The sequence below is a fragment of the Ambystoma mexicanum genome, chromosome 7p, assembly GCF_040938575.1.
Source record: "Ambystoma mexicanum isolate Mex_15411 chromosome 7p, UKY_AmexF1_1, whole genome shotgun sequence".
Taxonomy (NCBI): Eukaryota; Metazoa; Chordata; class Amphibia; order Caudata; family Ambystomatidae; genus Ambystoma; species Ambystoma mexicanum.
Window position 1 is genome coordinate 179,815,839 of NC_090939.1, and position 13,994 is coordinate 179,829,832.

At 48.1% G+C, this 13,994-nt stretch overlaps 1 protein-coding gene across 13 annotated transcripts in view; it reads left to right on the forward strand.

The window, feature by feature from the left end:
• Nucleotides 1-7,171: 7,171 nt before the first annotated feature.
• The window catches only part of ZBTB21 (zinc finger and BTB domain containing 21), a 227,118-nt gene continuing 220,295 nt past the window's right edge, over nucleotides 7,172-13,994 (forward strand). For 5 of the 13 annotated variants that reach the window (XR_011283438.1, XR_011283439.1, XM_069636023.1 and 2 more), the window contains exons 1-3: nucleotides 7,172-7,254; nucleotides 7,360-7,434; nucleotides 7,563-7,609. The gene's annotated coding sequence lies outside the window, so the exon portion shown is untranslated. The remainder of the gene's footprint in view (nucleotides 7,255-7,359; nucleotides 7,435-7,562; nucleotides 7,610-13,994) is intronic. The other 8 variants (XR_011283440.1, XM_069636025.1, XM_069636026.1 and 5 more) reach the window with 2 other exon arrangements.

Sequence of the window (13,994 nt, forward strand, 5' to 3'; positions counted from 1 at the left end):
CACCCCACCGGGGCAGTGCTCGTGACAACGGAGGCCATATTTCCTTGGTCTGGGCACAAGGGGCATGCCGGGAACAGTTACTCCTGCATGTGTGGCTCAGGCCCTTGCCACAATACATATGCCTTGGTAATTTAGCCTTCACACGTCTGGAGCACCACCTCTTCATGTGTGGTTCGAGACCTTTGCCACACACAACGTGGGCTCTAGAACATTAACCCCTTGTGTGGAGGGAACACACACCCGCATCCTGGAACTGTCTACTCTGCTCCTCTGGTGACTCCTGAGACCCAACACTAGCAAGTGGCCCAGACCCCAACTAACCCCATCAGCATACAACACTGCCTACCAGAGTTTGCCTCATCACCAACACATCCACCGGCAACCATGAGCAACCCACCATCCCCACCGCCAGCCCGCAGCATAAAATCTATCCAGCTGCATATGCCCCTCCTGTTCTCCATGACGCCGCAGGCTTACAAGGGACCCCGGTGGACCGAATGGATGGAAGACTTCTAATATTTCATCAGAGGCTCGGGGGTTGGTGACTCGCCCCACCTGGGTGATGTCTTCTTCAATTTAGGTGGGGGGGGGGTGAAAACAATTGCCAAAACCATCCCAACGGCTGACCAACCTGATTCCGCCTCCCTAATCGCTGCACTGGACAGGTTGCTCATCGTGAGCCCAAACGAGACTATGAGAGACACCTTTTCAATCAGTGCACGCAGAAGCCACAGGAGACTGTAGATGAATATATAACCCACCTGAGAGTCAAGGGAGCCCACTGTCAGTTTGATGCTTTCTCCCTGGACGAGGCCATTCGATTACATGTCATTGATGGCTGTCTGTCACCCACGCTCAAGAAGCAATTGCTAAAAAAGCCCCTCACGATCCCAGAAGTAAGTGAACCTGCCAGATTTTTTGAAAGAGTCGGCGCACAGGTAGCTTCGGTGGCAGGCATGCCTACAGCAAAGCAGGACACCAACAAGCTCCTTGCTGCAGTTCAACAACCCACCTCACGACCAACAAGTGCTGAGACAACAGAGACAATGCTACCGATGTGGCATAGCATTTCCGCACTCAGGGCCGTGTCGGAAAGGTGCACCAACTGCGGGAGAGAGGGTCACTTCCAGTCTGTCTGCAGGGAAGGCAAGCCGTGGCCTACCATGAGGCCCCAGATGCCTGCCAGAATTCTTTATCGCCCACCGCAACCTCAACACTTCCACAGAGATTCTACCAGCCCAGCCCACGAAGATATGTCCGGGCTGTTGATGAATACCACTATCAAGACTACCCCCGGGGCTATTCATACCACAAACAAGCACCTCAACTGACCGACGAATACGATGAACCCCCCGAGGGGTACCAGGAAGATGAGACCCTCTATGCTCCCATGCCCACCACAGGCGCTGCTTACTACGACCTGTCAACGCATGACGAATACATCAACCTTATCCAAGACAGCACAGAGGCCAAGGAAGCCCCAATGATACAGGTCAAGATGGGCAACTGCCTTTTCCACTTTCTAGGACACTCGGGCGCCACGGTGGACATCATGGGGTAGCAGGAGTACCTGAAGATTCCAGATAAACCGACACTCGAATGATCCTACTCGAGGATCTTTCAATGGGGTGCAGCCAAGCCCCCTACAGGCCATCTGCCATTTCAGACGCCGCCTCCTCCTCAAAGGGCGGCAGACCGACATGACGATCCACGTCATCCGGTGCCCCACAAAAGGCCGGTGCCTCCTCAGCTACTACACATCCACATGCCTGGGACTCATAGACATCCACATCAGGGCCAACAACGTGATCACATCCGCCGCAGTCGACCAGTGGCACCAAGACGCCATACGGGCCATCAACACTGAGAGCACCCAAGCCATCATCTCCAAACGTGACATCATCGCGAAATTCCCACAACTGTGCACAGGCTTAGGAAGACTGAGAGGCTCCCCCTTCAAGCTGCACATCGACCCCTCGGTGAGACCTGTCCCACAGCATCCCAGAAGAGTCAGATTCCACCTCCAAGAAGCAGTCTCCAGAGACCACGACCAACTGCTCTCCGATGGCATCATCGAGCCAGCATCCGGGCCCATTCCCCGGGTCTCACCCCTAGTCGTTGTGCAGAAAGAAGGGGTGAGGCTGCGGCTGTGCATCGACATGAGGGTGGCCAACACCGCCATCCAGAGGGAGTGACACCCGGGGGCGTGCATCGATGACATGACTGTGCAACTTAACAATGCACGCATGTTCTCCAAGCTTGACCTAGTCCAAGGATACCAGCAACTGGAACTGCACCCCGACTCCAGAGGGATAACGACGTTCGCCACCCATGATGGACTATTCCGATACCGGAGGTTAAACTTTGGTATCTCCTCAGCAGCAGAGATTTTTCAAGAAGCTGTGAGGCAGATCATCCGACCCATCAATGGCGCTCTAAATTACAGCAACGACATCCTCGTCTTGGCGAGTCTAAAGATGCTTACGACACAGTGCTCCTCGCCACCTCCGAGGTAGTTCAGGCCAGGTTCAGTAAATCTAAACTAAAGTTCTTTGGGCACATATTCCCAGGTGAGGGGATGATGCCTGACCCGGAAAAATTGGACACCATCACCAATCTCAAAGAACCCCAGCAGGTAGCAGATGTACGATCCTTCCTGGGAATGGCAGGATACTGCGCCAGATACATCCCGCACTATGCTTCAATCACCAAACCGCTCAGGAAGCTTCTACAGAAAGACGCTGCTTTCAATGGTCCCCCGCATGTCAGCTGGCCTTTGAGTCCATCAAGAAAGCCCTAACGGAAGCTCATCGCCTCGCATATTTCAACTCATCCTGGCACACGGAAATAACGGTGGACGCCAGCCCTGTAGGCCTGGGCACCATTCTTGCACAGACAAAAGTGGCGGACATCAACCCCAGACACATCGTGGCATACGCCAGCAGGGCTCTATCTGCACCAGAGTCTGCCTACTCCCAGGCCGAGAAGGAGAGCTTGGCTGAGGTGTGGGCCTGTGAGCATTTCCACAACATTGTTATCGGACAGAAATTCACACTAATTACCGACCCCCAGGCACTCCTGTCGTTATTCGACAATCCATGGACGAAGATGCCCCCGAGGACTGAGCGATGGGGTATCAGACTGCAGGAGTATGACTATGACATTGTACACCGGCCTGGGGGTGACCTGAACCCGGCAGACTACCTTTCCGCCACCCTGCAGGCCCTACTGTTACACGAGTCAGTGATGTTGCCTACATCGACTACGTGGCTGCCAACTCTCTGCCGCCCGCTCTTTCCTTGGACACGGTTGCAGCTGCGTCTGCCGCTGACCCTACCACCTCCCTCGCCATCAGCCTGACAACCTCCAATAAGTGGAAGGACTACCGCCGGGCAATGCTGGCCGACCCGGGGGTGTGCAAAGAGGAGATAGACTGGCAAGGGTACACTCACACCATACTCCTAAGAGATTGCCGAATTGTTATCCCTTCCGCCCTTCGAGCCGAGGTCGTCCGGACGGTCTACGAGGGACACGTGGAGCTGGAAATACAAAAAGGCAACTACGCTGCCACGTCTGGTTCCCGTTCCTAGATCAAGAGTGGATCAAGAACTGCTTGGCCTGCTAATGCACCATGCCAGCCAAGCCCCTGGTACCCATGTAACCCACACAAATCCCGGAAAGGCCATGTGAGAGAGTGTCTGTTGACTTTTACGGGCCACTGGAGTCAGGGGATTATTTCCTCCTCCTCATTGATGAATACTCCCGATTCCCTATCGTCAAGAGACTTGCCACCACAGCATTTCCCCAAGTAGCAGATACCCTGGACGAGTTGCTCAGCGAATGGGGCATCCCAAGAGTGATTAAGTCCGACAACGGTCCGCCGTTCAACGGTCACGAGTTCGAGGCACTAGCGAAGCACCTGGGGTTCAAACACCTGAAAATAACACCCCGGTGGCCACAGGCGAATGGCATGGCAGAACGTTTCATGTCCTTGATAAAGAAGACGCTACAAAGGGCTCGCATCGAGGCCACAAATCCCCATCAGGCCCTCTGCCGGCTACTGCGAGACTATCGAAACACCCTGCACGAGGCCACCAACAGGACCCCCGCAGAACTGATGGTCTGGTATGATGTACACATACGGATCGTGAGAGAGTCCTCGAACCCTGACGGCGTGGATGCTGAAGTGGCTCAGAAGGATGCAGCGACGAAAGGAAAAGCGAGGCAGGAGTCGGACACAAGGCGCCGAGCGAAGCCCAAAGACTTCCAGATCGGAGATGAAGTCCTCGTACAACAGCCTATGGTGAAGAAGACAGATTCCCGGTTTGACACGAGCCCCATGTGCGTCACAGCCGTCAAAGGGACGATGGTCACAGCCCGGAACAATGCCAAAGCAATCACAAGGAACAGCTCAAGAGAGAGGAGAGAGAGTGAGTCTCCCCCAACGGAACCGGACCCGGTGTCCAGGGAGCCACGGGATGACCTCTGGATCTCGCCGGGAAGGGATGCGGGTCAAGGAGAAGCCTGGTGTGATGTCGGGCGGCTGCGACACAGGCAGCCCGACCGTTAGGATGGGACCTTGATGGGCCACAAGTAGCGCGCAGCGCAGCAGGGTCGCGGGCACAGAATAGACACGACCACTGGGTTGGATGCATAAACCCGGACTGGCATTCTAACGCCAGTTCCGGTGATACCTTTATTTCCGGCGTGTCACGTGATCCGGAACTAACTGGGCACGTGACACCACAACGGGGTCGATCGCCCAGGAGACGGAGAGACCGGCGATCGCCTGGCCAGACCCTGGAGAATAATGAAGAAGCCGTTACTCTGGGTCGAAGAATGTTGACCCGGAAGTTTGAACATTTTGTCCGGGGGTGGTGTTGCTGTCCACTGCACCTTTAAGGCAAAAGCCCGCTAAGTGCAGTGGGCTTAGTTAGTGACGGCGGGCAGAGGGAGGGGAGAGAGAGCCTGTCAGATAGTTCCTGTAACGTTACCAATAAAGAAAGTCCTGTTATACGTTCCTCCGGCTCTGTGTCCATGCTTGTGTGCAAGCAGCCGATCCCGGCCAACAGGTCCCTCACTCTAAAGAGCGGAAGGATAGATTTGGCAATTACTATTTAAACGTTCAACAGATAAAGCACTTTGGATCTCATAGTCCAACCATTGTCCAATGTGAGGACCTGTGATCATTCGGAGTGAACGACTTTTTTAGAGCCGATAAAGAACAAAAAAAGAAAAAAAGTACATCTTTGGTGCCGTGATGGGAAATTCGGCTTCCGTGAGTTGTAAGAGGCCGTGTGAGCTACACAGTGGGGGTGGGGGTCATACAATTTTGGTGGTATCCCATACTTGCCAACCCTACAGATTTAGGCAGTAGGCTACTGCTTTTGAAGCAGCCCTACCGCCTACAGATTTCAGTGACAGATCCTACTGCTTTTTACAGTGTCAAGTAATTTATGTGATTCTAAGGCAGGCTCCAGGACTGAGCATGCAACACATTAATTAGGCTGTCTATACAGTGGACTGGTAGGTGCATAGCTCTCAACCATTTGTGTCGCAAAGGCGGGTGAAATCACCCGATTTTGTTTTTGGCGGGTGAGACACCCATTGGAATGAATGGGCGTGCAGGAGGCTTGGCGGGTGAGTCTGCCCTTTACGAGGGGGGTGACACCCGCCAAAAGCGTGTGAGTTGAGAGCTATGGGTAGGTGATTACTTTGCACTCAGACCAAACCACTGACCTGACAGCTGCGTGACTCTGACCTGCACTCTTGCCGGGACAACCCTTAGGCGAAGCACCAGTGAAAGCAAGTGGCAGAGTGAAACACCATCACATAGCATCTGCCGACAATTTGGTGTTAGCATTTAGAATTATACATGTTTTACATTTCAACATCTTTCCATGTTGTGCTGTTTGAATGTTTTATATTTTCCTGTGACGTCATTGTTATGGGAATTATTATTTTTCAAACTTGAAAAATCCTACATCCTTTTGGTCACAGAAAGTTGGCAAGTATGGTATCCCGCCGGTAAATCCGGTGGGATGCCACCAAAACGGTAAAACTGTTTCCGCCACTTGATATTCCAAGTAGTGGAAATGCCAGTAAATCCCCATTACCCATAGCTCTCAACCTTTCATGGCCCTTTGGGCGGGTGAAAACACCCGATTTTGCATTTGGCTGGTGAAAGACAATTGATTCTTCTGGGCGTGTGAGGGGGGTTGGCTGGTGAGAGAGCTGCCTAAGAGGCGGTTCACACCCGCCAAAAGCGTGTGAGTTGAGAGGTATGCATTACATGGAGGGGATTGCCGAAATTACCAGCAAGGAATTTAGTGGAGGTAAATCACTGTCCCCTCCGGCAAACTTGTGTTTTGCAGGTGCAGTAAAAGTGCCGGAATTACTAGCAGTTTTACCGCACTGGCAAAACTGTAATGAGGCCCACTGTGTCTCATAGTTGCCAGATCCATTCAGTCTGTAGGTGCTTATCCAGTCCTGGATTTTTCTCACCATTCTGTGAGTTGTAGTCTGATTTTTATAATGGTCAGACCTACAAGTCCCAGAATGCAAAGAAAAAACCAAGACTGGATAAGTACCTAAAGATTTGAAGGGATCATGTTGGCAACTATTCTTCAAGGGCATAAAATCATTCATTGTCATAGGAGTCTAACGAAATACTTCAAAGGCGCCTTCAGCTGTCAATAGCCAGGATGAGTGATGTATCTTATTCTGCGGCTGCTCAGCAATTCCTTTTTCTTTATTTTTTTATTTTTTAAATAAACTAAGAAGGGATGGAGAGAATACAAAATATCCCAAGTATGTATGCGAAGTTTGCACACATATTGTGATGCGCCAAAATCTCATTAACAAATGACGCACGGTGTTACATTTAAATGTATCACTCAGTCACCATTTATATATGAGCAACGTTTAAAACAATGGACACGGTAACGTTGTTGCTAAAACACGCAGTGGCGATAGTATTGAGACTACGGTGCGATGTAAGTCTTATCAGCAGGGAACTGTAGGGCAAAATTGTATTCCACTGTTGCTTAGTTACCATGCACATGCATACAACACCGCTAACATTACGACTTCCGTGCGTGAACACGTGACAGAGTACGCTTTTCCATGATGGGCGCAAGCACGAGCCCAATACGTACGAGCACGTGATTTATGTCCACACCTCTGCCGACGGACGCGAGGAGTTGTATCAGGAAGCAGACAGCCTCGTTTGTTTACAGAACCGAGAGGGCAAGGGTGAGTTATCCTTTTCCTCGTGTGGCAAATTTGGATGCCGTTTTGATGTCAATTTGTCAGATACAGGAGGAGTCTATTTACAGTGACATTGGCGTGTTTTTGCAGGCATTGTGTGACCCTACGCCACTACATTGGAACCGATGTTATGTGCAAGGTGACTGGATGCCAGATACACGTTCTGTGAGTGTGTTTTAAACACATTTTGTGTACACGTTGTTGTCATTTTACACGTGCATTAATTTTACTGCAGTGTAAGTGCAATATACCATGAATAGGGTAGTAATTGTATATATCTAATTCTATTGCAGGGAACCTGTATGTTATACAGCGATCTGTTTCTGCATTTACTAAGAAGGTGAGATCACCTCTAATAACATGATGCCATATGAGTGAAACATTGTTATGGATTGGACAGTTCTTAGTAAATTCATGAGTAAGTCTATGTTGTTAAGACCGTCCTGAAGAAGGCAACCTTTAAAAACTATTAGCTGCTGAACCCGATTGCCGTATGGATTGATGGCATGTTATTTTTTTTTTTGCCACACTCCACAAAAGGCCAGACATTTGAGGCAATTCTTTTTCATCCTCGTTTTTGTTCTGGCGGGTCTACATTAAAATGTTCTTTTTGACTCCTGATATTGGCCAATAACGTGTTTATTGCCTAATCTAAGTTACCGCTGGGTACCTACACTTTTTTTTAAAGTGGTTACTTTCTTGATTTTCCAACTGTCAAATATCACCCTTGAAGGGTGATGACATAGGATGTCCACACAGCCAAATATATCTACAAAAACTGCTGAGTTTTTTCTTTTCACTTTTAGATAGGCGGCCCACCACTGTCCGCTAGGAAAAGTAGTGGAGATGCTGGGATAGTTGGTGTTTTTTTCTTCCTGTCCTCTTTTCTGTTTTTAATAAGTTATGGTATGACATGTGGGCAGTTTTTGGGACTCGATGGCATGAACAATATATGACTATTGCACGTAATTTGACAGTGTGGGGAGTCTGCCCATGTGGTGTCAAAAATGCATGGGTCCCACTAGCAAATTTGAGAACCTGGCACCAATGCTAGTAAGTAATTGAGACATTACCCCCCACGCTCCCTTACTCATTTATGAATACCAATTGCAATCCTGGATGAGACCCCAACACCACAAAACGTATTGCCCTACAAAGTAGGGAACAATCGCAGCACCCTCCTCCCGCATGACAGTCCAAAAGGGTTAACTAACTGACAGCAGGTACTAAAACCCAGACTGGTTGGGATGGTGGTGAAATGCTGCAAGCAACCAGACAAGACTGTACTCCTTGCTTTATTTTATTTTTTGCGTTTGTAGAGCGCACTACAACCCAAAGGCATTGAGGCGCTATAGCAAGTGATTCTAAGTAGGCTTGGTTCACAGTTACATTGAGGGCAGCCCAGCATCAAAGTTTCTTAGTTTATTACAGATACATACTTGGGTGCTTAAAATTTGACGTGTAGTACATGTACATGAATGAAACATTGCCGCTAGTGTCAACATCTGACCACATACAGCGGGATGTATGACAGTAGTGAATAGTGACTAAGTCAGACAAATAACATGGTTTTGATTGCTTTGCGTAAGGCAATTTGCGAGTTGATCCTCCTAATGTGAGTGGGAAGAGTGTTCCACTGTGATGTGGCCATAGAGGGGAAGTTAGTACCTCCAGCACGCACTCTCCTGGTTTTAGGAATGAAAATCCTGTTGGTGTAGGCTCGTCTGGTGGGCCTGTCTGAGGTTGGCCTATCTATTCTCTGGACCTAGTAGGAGGGTGCCTGATCATGGACTCATTTATGCGTGAGTGCGAGGGTTTTAAAGATGATCCACTCTTTAACGGGGAGCCAGTGAACCTGTCTCCTGACCTCAGATGTGGTCCTTTTTAGAAATACCAGTGGCGGTCCTAAGGGCATTATTTTGAACCATCTGGAGTTTGGAAATATTTTTGCTCTAAGTCCCTACAAAGAGGGTATTGCAATAGTCCAATCTTGAACCAATTATTGCTCTTGCAATGGTGAGGCAGTTCTGTTGAGATAGGAAGGGTCTGGCTGTATTTAACAGTTTGGAGAGGTATGCTGAGGAGGAGGAAATTGTGCCGACCTGTCTGTTCATAGTCAGGTTAGAGTCCAGGTAGACACCCAATGTTTTAACAGTTTGGGAAACTGTGATGGGTATGTTGTCAATAGTAAAAGAGCTGTATTGTTTATTCAGTTTGCCCAAGGTGGCTGGGGATCCAATTAACGGAAGCTCATTTTTTCCACCGTTTAGGCACAACCAGTTTTCTGCCATCCAGGTTTCGATCGTTGAGTAAAGGGAGTTGAGGGTGTTCCTGTCAGACTTGTAATCGCCCGACAGGGGGATAATTACCTGGGTGTCATCAGCATAGTTTGTGTATGAGATTCCCAGTGAGTCTAATAGATTGAACAGTGGCCTGGTGAATAGGTTGTAAAGGGTAGGCGAAATGCACGAGCCCTGTGGGACTCTGCATTTAATGTGACATGGATGGGCACAGGCTTAGTCAGAAAAGACTTTCATAACCCTTTCCTGAAGAAACAAGGTGATCCAAGCACAAACCTTTGGGAGAAGTTTGCCTCAGAGGAGAGATGGTGACAGAGTATCTTGTGGTCCACCAGGTCAAATGATGCAGATAAATCAAGGACCAGCAGGGGCGCTGGTTTGGCTATGTCTCTTAGGTCATCCAGTTGATTTTAGTTTTAACAATGGAGTATCATGCCGTGACCTGGACGGGAGCCAGAATGCCGGAGTCCTGAAAGACGGTTATCTTCAAGGAATTTTTGGACTTGCAGGAAGGCTGCTTGTCCAGGATTTTAAGTAAAAAAGGTACCGTTGTGATGGGTCTTTAGTTTCCTGGGACCGTTGTGTCAAGGGAGGGTCTCTTAAGGAGCAGGCGTACCCAAACTTCATTAAGGCCAGTCGGGACATGGCCAGACTGGAAGGATGCATTAATGAAGGCTGTGAGAAAAGGGACAAGCGTGGGGGGCACAGTCTTTGATGAGCTGAGCAGGGCATGCATCCCCTTTGCAGTAAGTAGTTTTCATGGATTTGAGGATTCACTCATATCTTTGAAATCAAATTGTGTGGATTCACCAGACTTGGTAATAGTGGACATGTTGCTTTGAAGGTCAGCTATCTGGTGGGAAAGAGCCTGCAGATGAGCTAGGATTTTGGCTTGCAGAGTGTTTAGTTTATCTAGCATAGCGGATTGAATGTTGTTACACCAGTTTTCATCCTTCAAGACTGTTGGAGGCGGGGTGGACGGGTTTTCCAACTCTAAAAAATTGCAAAAATGGCTTTCGTCCCCGATTTTGCATTGGCGATCCTAGTGTTGAAGGAAGCGGCTTTGGCCTTGATTTATACCAGCTTTGTATTCTTTAGCGATGGTCTTAAAGGCTGCCTTAGAGACGTCATTAGGGTTAGCTTTTCAGGTAGCGAGCACAGCTCTCTTTTTGGTGCACAGTTTCAGAGGCTCCTGAGAAAACCAGGCATTGGAATGCTTAGATCGCTTGTCTTTCTTTAGGGTGAGTGGAGCAATGGTCTCGACTGCTTGGGTGATGACCGAGTTGAAGGCATTTGTGAGAGTTTCTGGGTCCCTGGAGAAGTGGGCTGGAGGGCCGGAACCATGAGGTAGGGCGTGAGTTCTTCCTTTGTCATCTGACGAGAGAGAGCTTCTAGTGAGTGCAGCAGGGAGTGGGGGTCGATGGACTATATGGAGAGTAATGGTAAAGTTGGGGGAGAGACTGATTTTAAGAAGGAGGTAGTCACATTTACCACCAAGTTCTCCTTCTATCCTTGGGATTGCAATAGTTTATCTGGCAATGAGAGCTACTCCTCGGAACACTCTTTTCTAAAGATGGTATAGCCTACTGGGATAGTGAGGTGAGGGTTGGACCAGACGCTTCATTCAACCAAGTTTCGCTATCTATTAGTAAGTCGATATTGTCGCTGGTGATCAGGTCGTGAATTTCTACAGCATGGGCTGGGAGGGAGCGGGCATTGACTAGGGCACAATTAAGGGGGGGCAACCAGTGAGGGTCTGTGGGTGGAGGGTGGGGGAGGTAAGGACAACAGTGAGCCCTTGTTCTGTGCCATGGCATTAGTGGGCGGATGCGCCGTAGGGAATAGGCACAGATAGCAGGCGTGCTTTAGCAGTGGCATTTATACATGGGCACACCTCATGTGTAACGGGCACAGATATCAGGGATGCTTTAGCAGTGGCATTCATACATGGGTGCACCTCATGGGCAACAGGCACAGATATCAGCTGTGCTTTAGCAGTGGCATTTATACATGGGCGCACAACATGGGTAACGGGCACAGATGTCAGCTCTGCTTTAGCAGTGGCATTTACACGGTTCATAGATATCATTTCGAATGCAAAATATTCGAAAGTCAAAAAGTCAAAAAAAAAATGTCGAAAAAAAAATGTCGAATTTTTTTTTAATGACGTTTTTTTTTCGAAATGGGGGGGTTCCCTCCCAAGCCCCCTTTTTTTTATTTTTACCTATTTTTTTCACAGAAACTAGAGCCAAAAAAAAAATATGGAAAAAAAAACCAATTCAACATTTTTTTTTCGACATTTTTGATTCGACTTTTTTTACTTTCGAAATTATTTTTTCGAAATTATGACTGGACACCCATTTACACATAGGTGCATATCTCTCCGCCTATTCTCACCAAGCTCAGTGCCCACCCTGTACCTCTAATCTGAAACCGAAACTCAACCAAGACAAAAGTAAGTTTGTCTCAGCCGCCTAGCTCACATACTAATTGATTTTTACCTTTTCACATCCAAACATCTTTCATTCTGTTTTTCAATGCCTCCCATTGCTACATTTGTTTTCTGTTAATTACAGACAGAACTAGTCGACCTAGTTTCCAGATGACTGTCTTCCGCTTAAGAATAACTGCAGACATCTAGATGTTGGCTGGAAGAAATTATGTAAAGAATGACCAAATATTGGCTAGAGAAGGTTTAATTGGCTCTAAACAAGCTATTTTTTCCAGCTAAGGCAGCTTTTTGATACAAGCCTGTATCACTATTAAAAAGAAAAACATGAAAGTGATCTTTATTAACTACACATGGTTTCTTAACTACCTCTTGTGCAAATAGCCCTTGTGGCCTCCAAGGAACAATGACAAGCTTAACTCCTCCTTCCTTCCAACAAGCAGAAACATTCGGAGGAGCTTGTGAGCCAGCTAAAGATGGTCTCCTTAGAGCCCCGGCACATCCTCATGTGGGCAGCCGATGGGTATGGTAAATTAACCATTTTCTGAACCCTGGTAGTTAGAAAATCCAGCGTCGGCAGGTGGCATGAGATAGTAGCCAGAGTGACTTTTGGTGGCAGCCGACTCACAGTTGAGCAGACATCTTAAAGCCACGGCACCTAAACTCAGCACAAAGCCACTGTCGTATCTTCACATGCAGGCAAGCTGACATCAGTACCCTTTGCCAGTGGAACGTTAATGAAGAATACTATGGGGGGGCAAGAAAAAGGTGTTCAGCCGAGATCCAGTGTGCATCATCAAAGCATACGTCCCCTTTGGGCAAATGCGTGCATGCTTGTACTGAACTCTGAAGGCGATGCAGTACGTGGTGGGGAGGCGTAGTAGGTCGCCATTGCATGATCTCGGAACTTGCATGATGTGTAGGTCATCCAGTAGAAAGTGGTTAAATTGCAACCTCCTACGTTTTCACAGGATTCTGACCACTTTTAGGGAGTTGCTTGCCTCCCTATAAGACATAGGACGGCAACATGCACATTACGTGGTGTGCTTAGATGGCCTTGTTCAGGGACCACATCATTCCGTTTGAAGCCAGAAAGAAAACGCCCCGCCGCCACTTGACATTAACAAGTTTGAAGATCTCAAGGGACACAAGCAGGCTTACTGTTCAACTCCCACTGATGAAAATTAATGTGCATTACTCAGGTCCAGGTTAGAAATCAACAAAACATCAAATGATGAAGGTTTGAACATTCTTCTCTCAATGCAGGGTAAATATCGCGGTGGGGTCAAGGCTTGTACATGATTTGCCACTGATCTGAAGAATCTTCAGGGGAGGAAATGGGTAGCCTACATCAAACGGGGGTCGCAGTAACTGAATGATTCAAGCAAAATTACGAGCCAGAAGGTTTTATGGCATTCCCCTAGCCAATCATTTGAGATTAGACTGCATCCGTAAATGACTCTTCTCTGTTCCCAACACCAGGCATATAAAGTATTGGCACAATTTTTTGTAGATCTATCCAACACAGCTTTGGCTTCATCTTTTATTTCCTACCAATTATTGGAATATTCTTAGCTTCCATCTTTAGCAAATCATCTGACCCAGTGCTCTTTCCCTTAACATCAGATATCAAACTTGAGATTTCCTCTAACATTACTTCTCAGCAAAATGGTTTGCACTTAAATGCATTGCATTAGTCTTAACTACGTTTAGGTCTAGCACATTTCGCACAGCAAATTGCATTTGGTGATCTTTGCCAGCCAATTGGTACAGGAAATAGTCAGCATAAGCCACAGTGCCTAACCTTGACGTATAGTTAATTCCATCAGCAAACACTTCCTGTCTATCAGACACATACAAGTTTAACAGTTCCAGTGCTAGTAGGCATTCCTCTTTTACCCCCGTTCTGTTGAGATGTCTCCAGAGGATTCATATTGGGTCTCGCTCCAATCACAGTTGCCGAGTGCAATAATAAC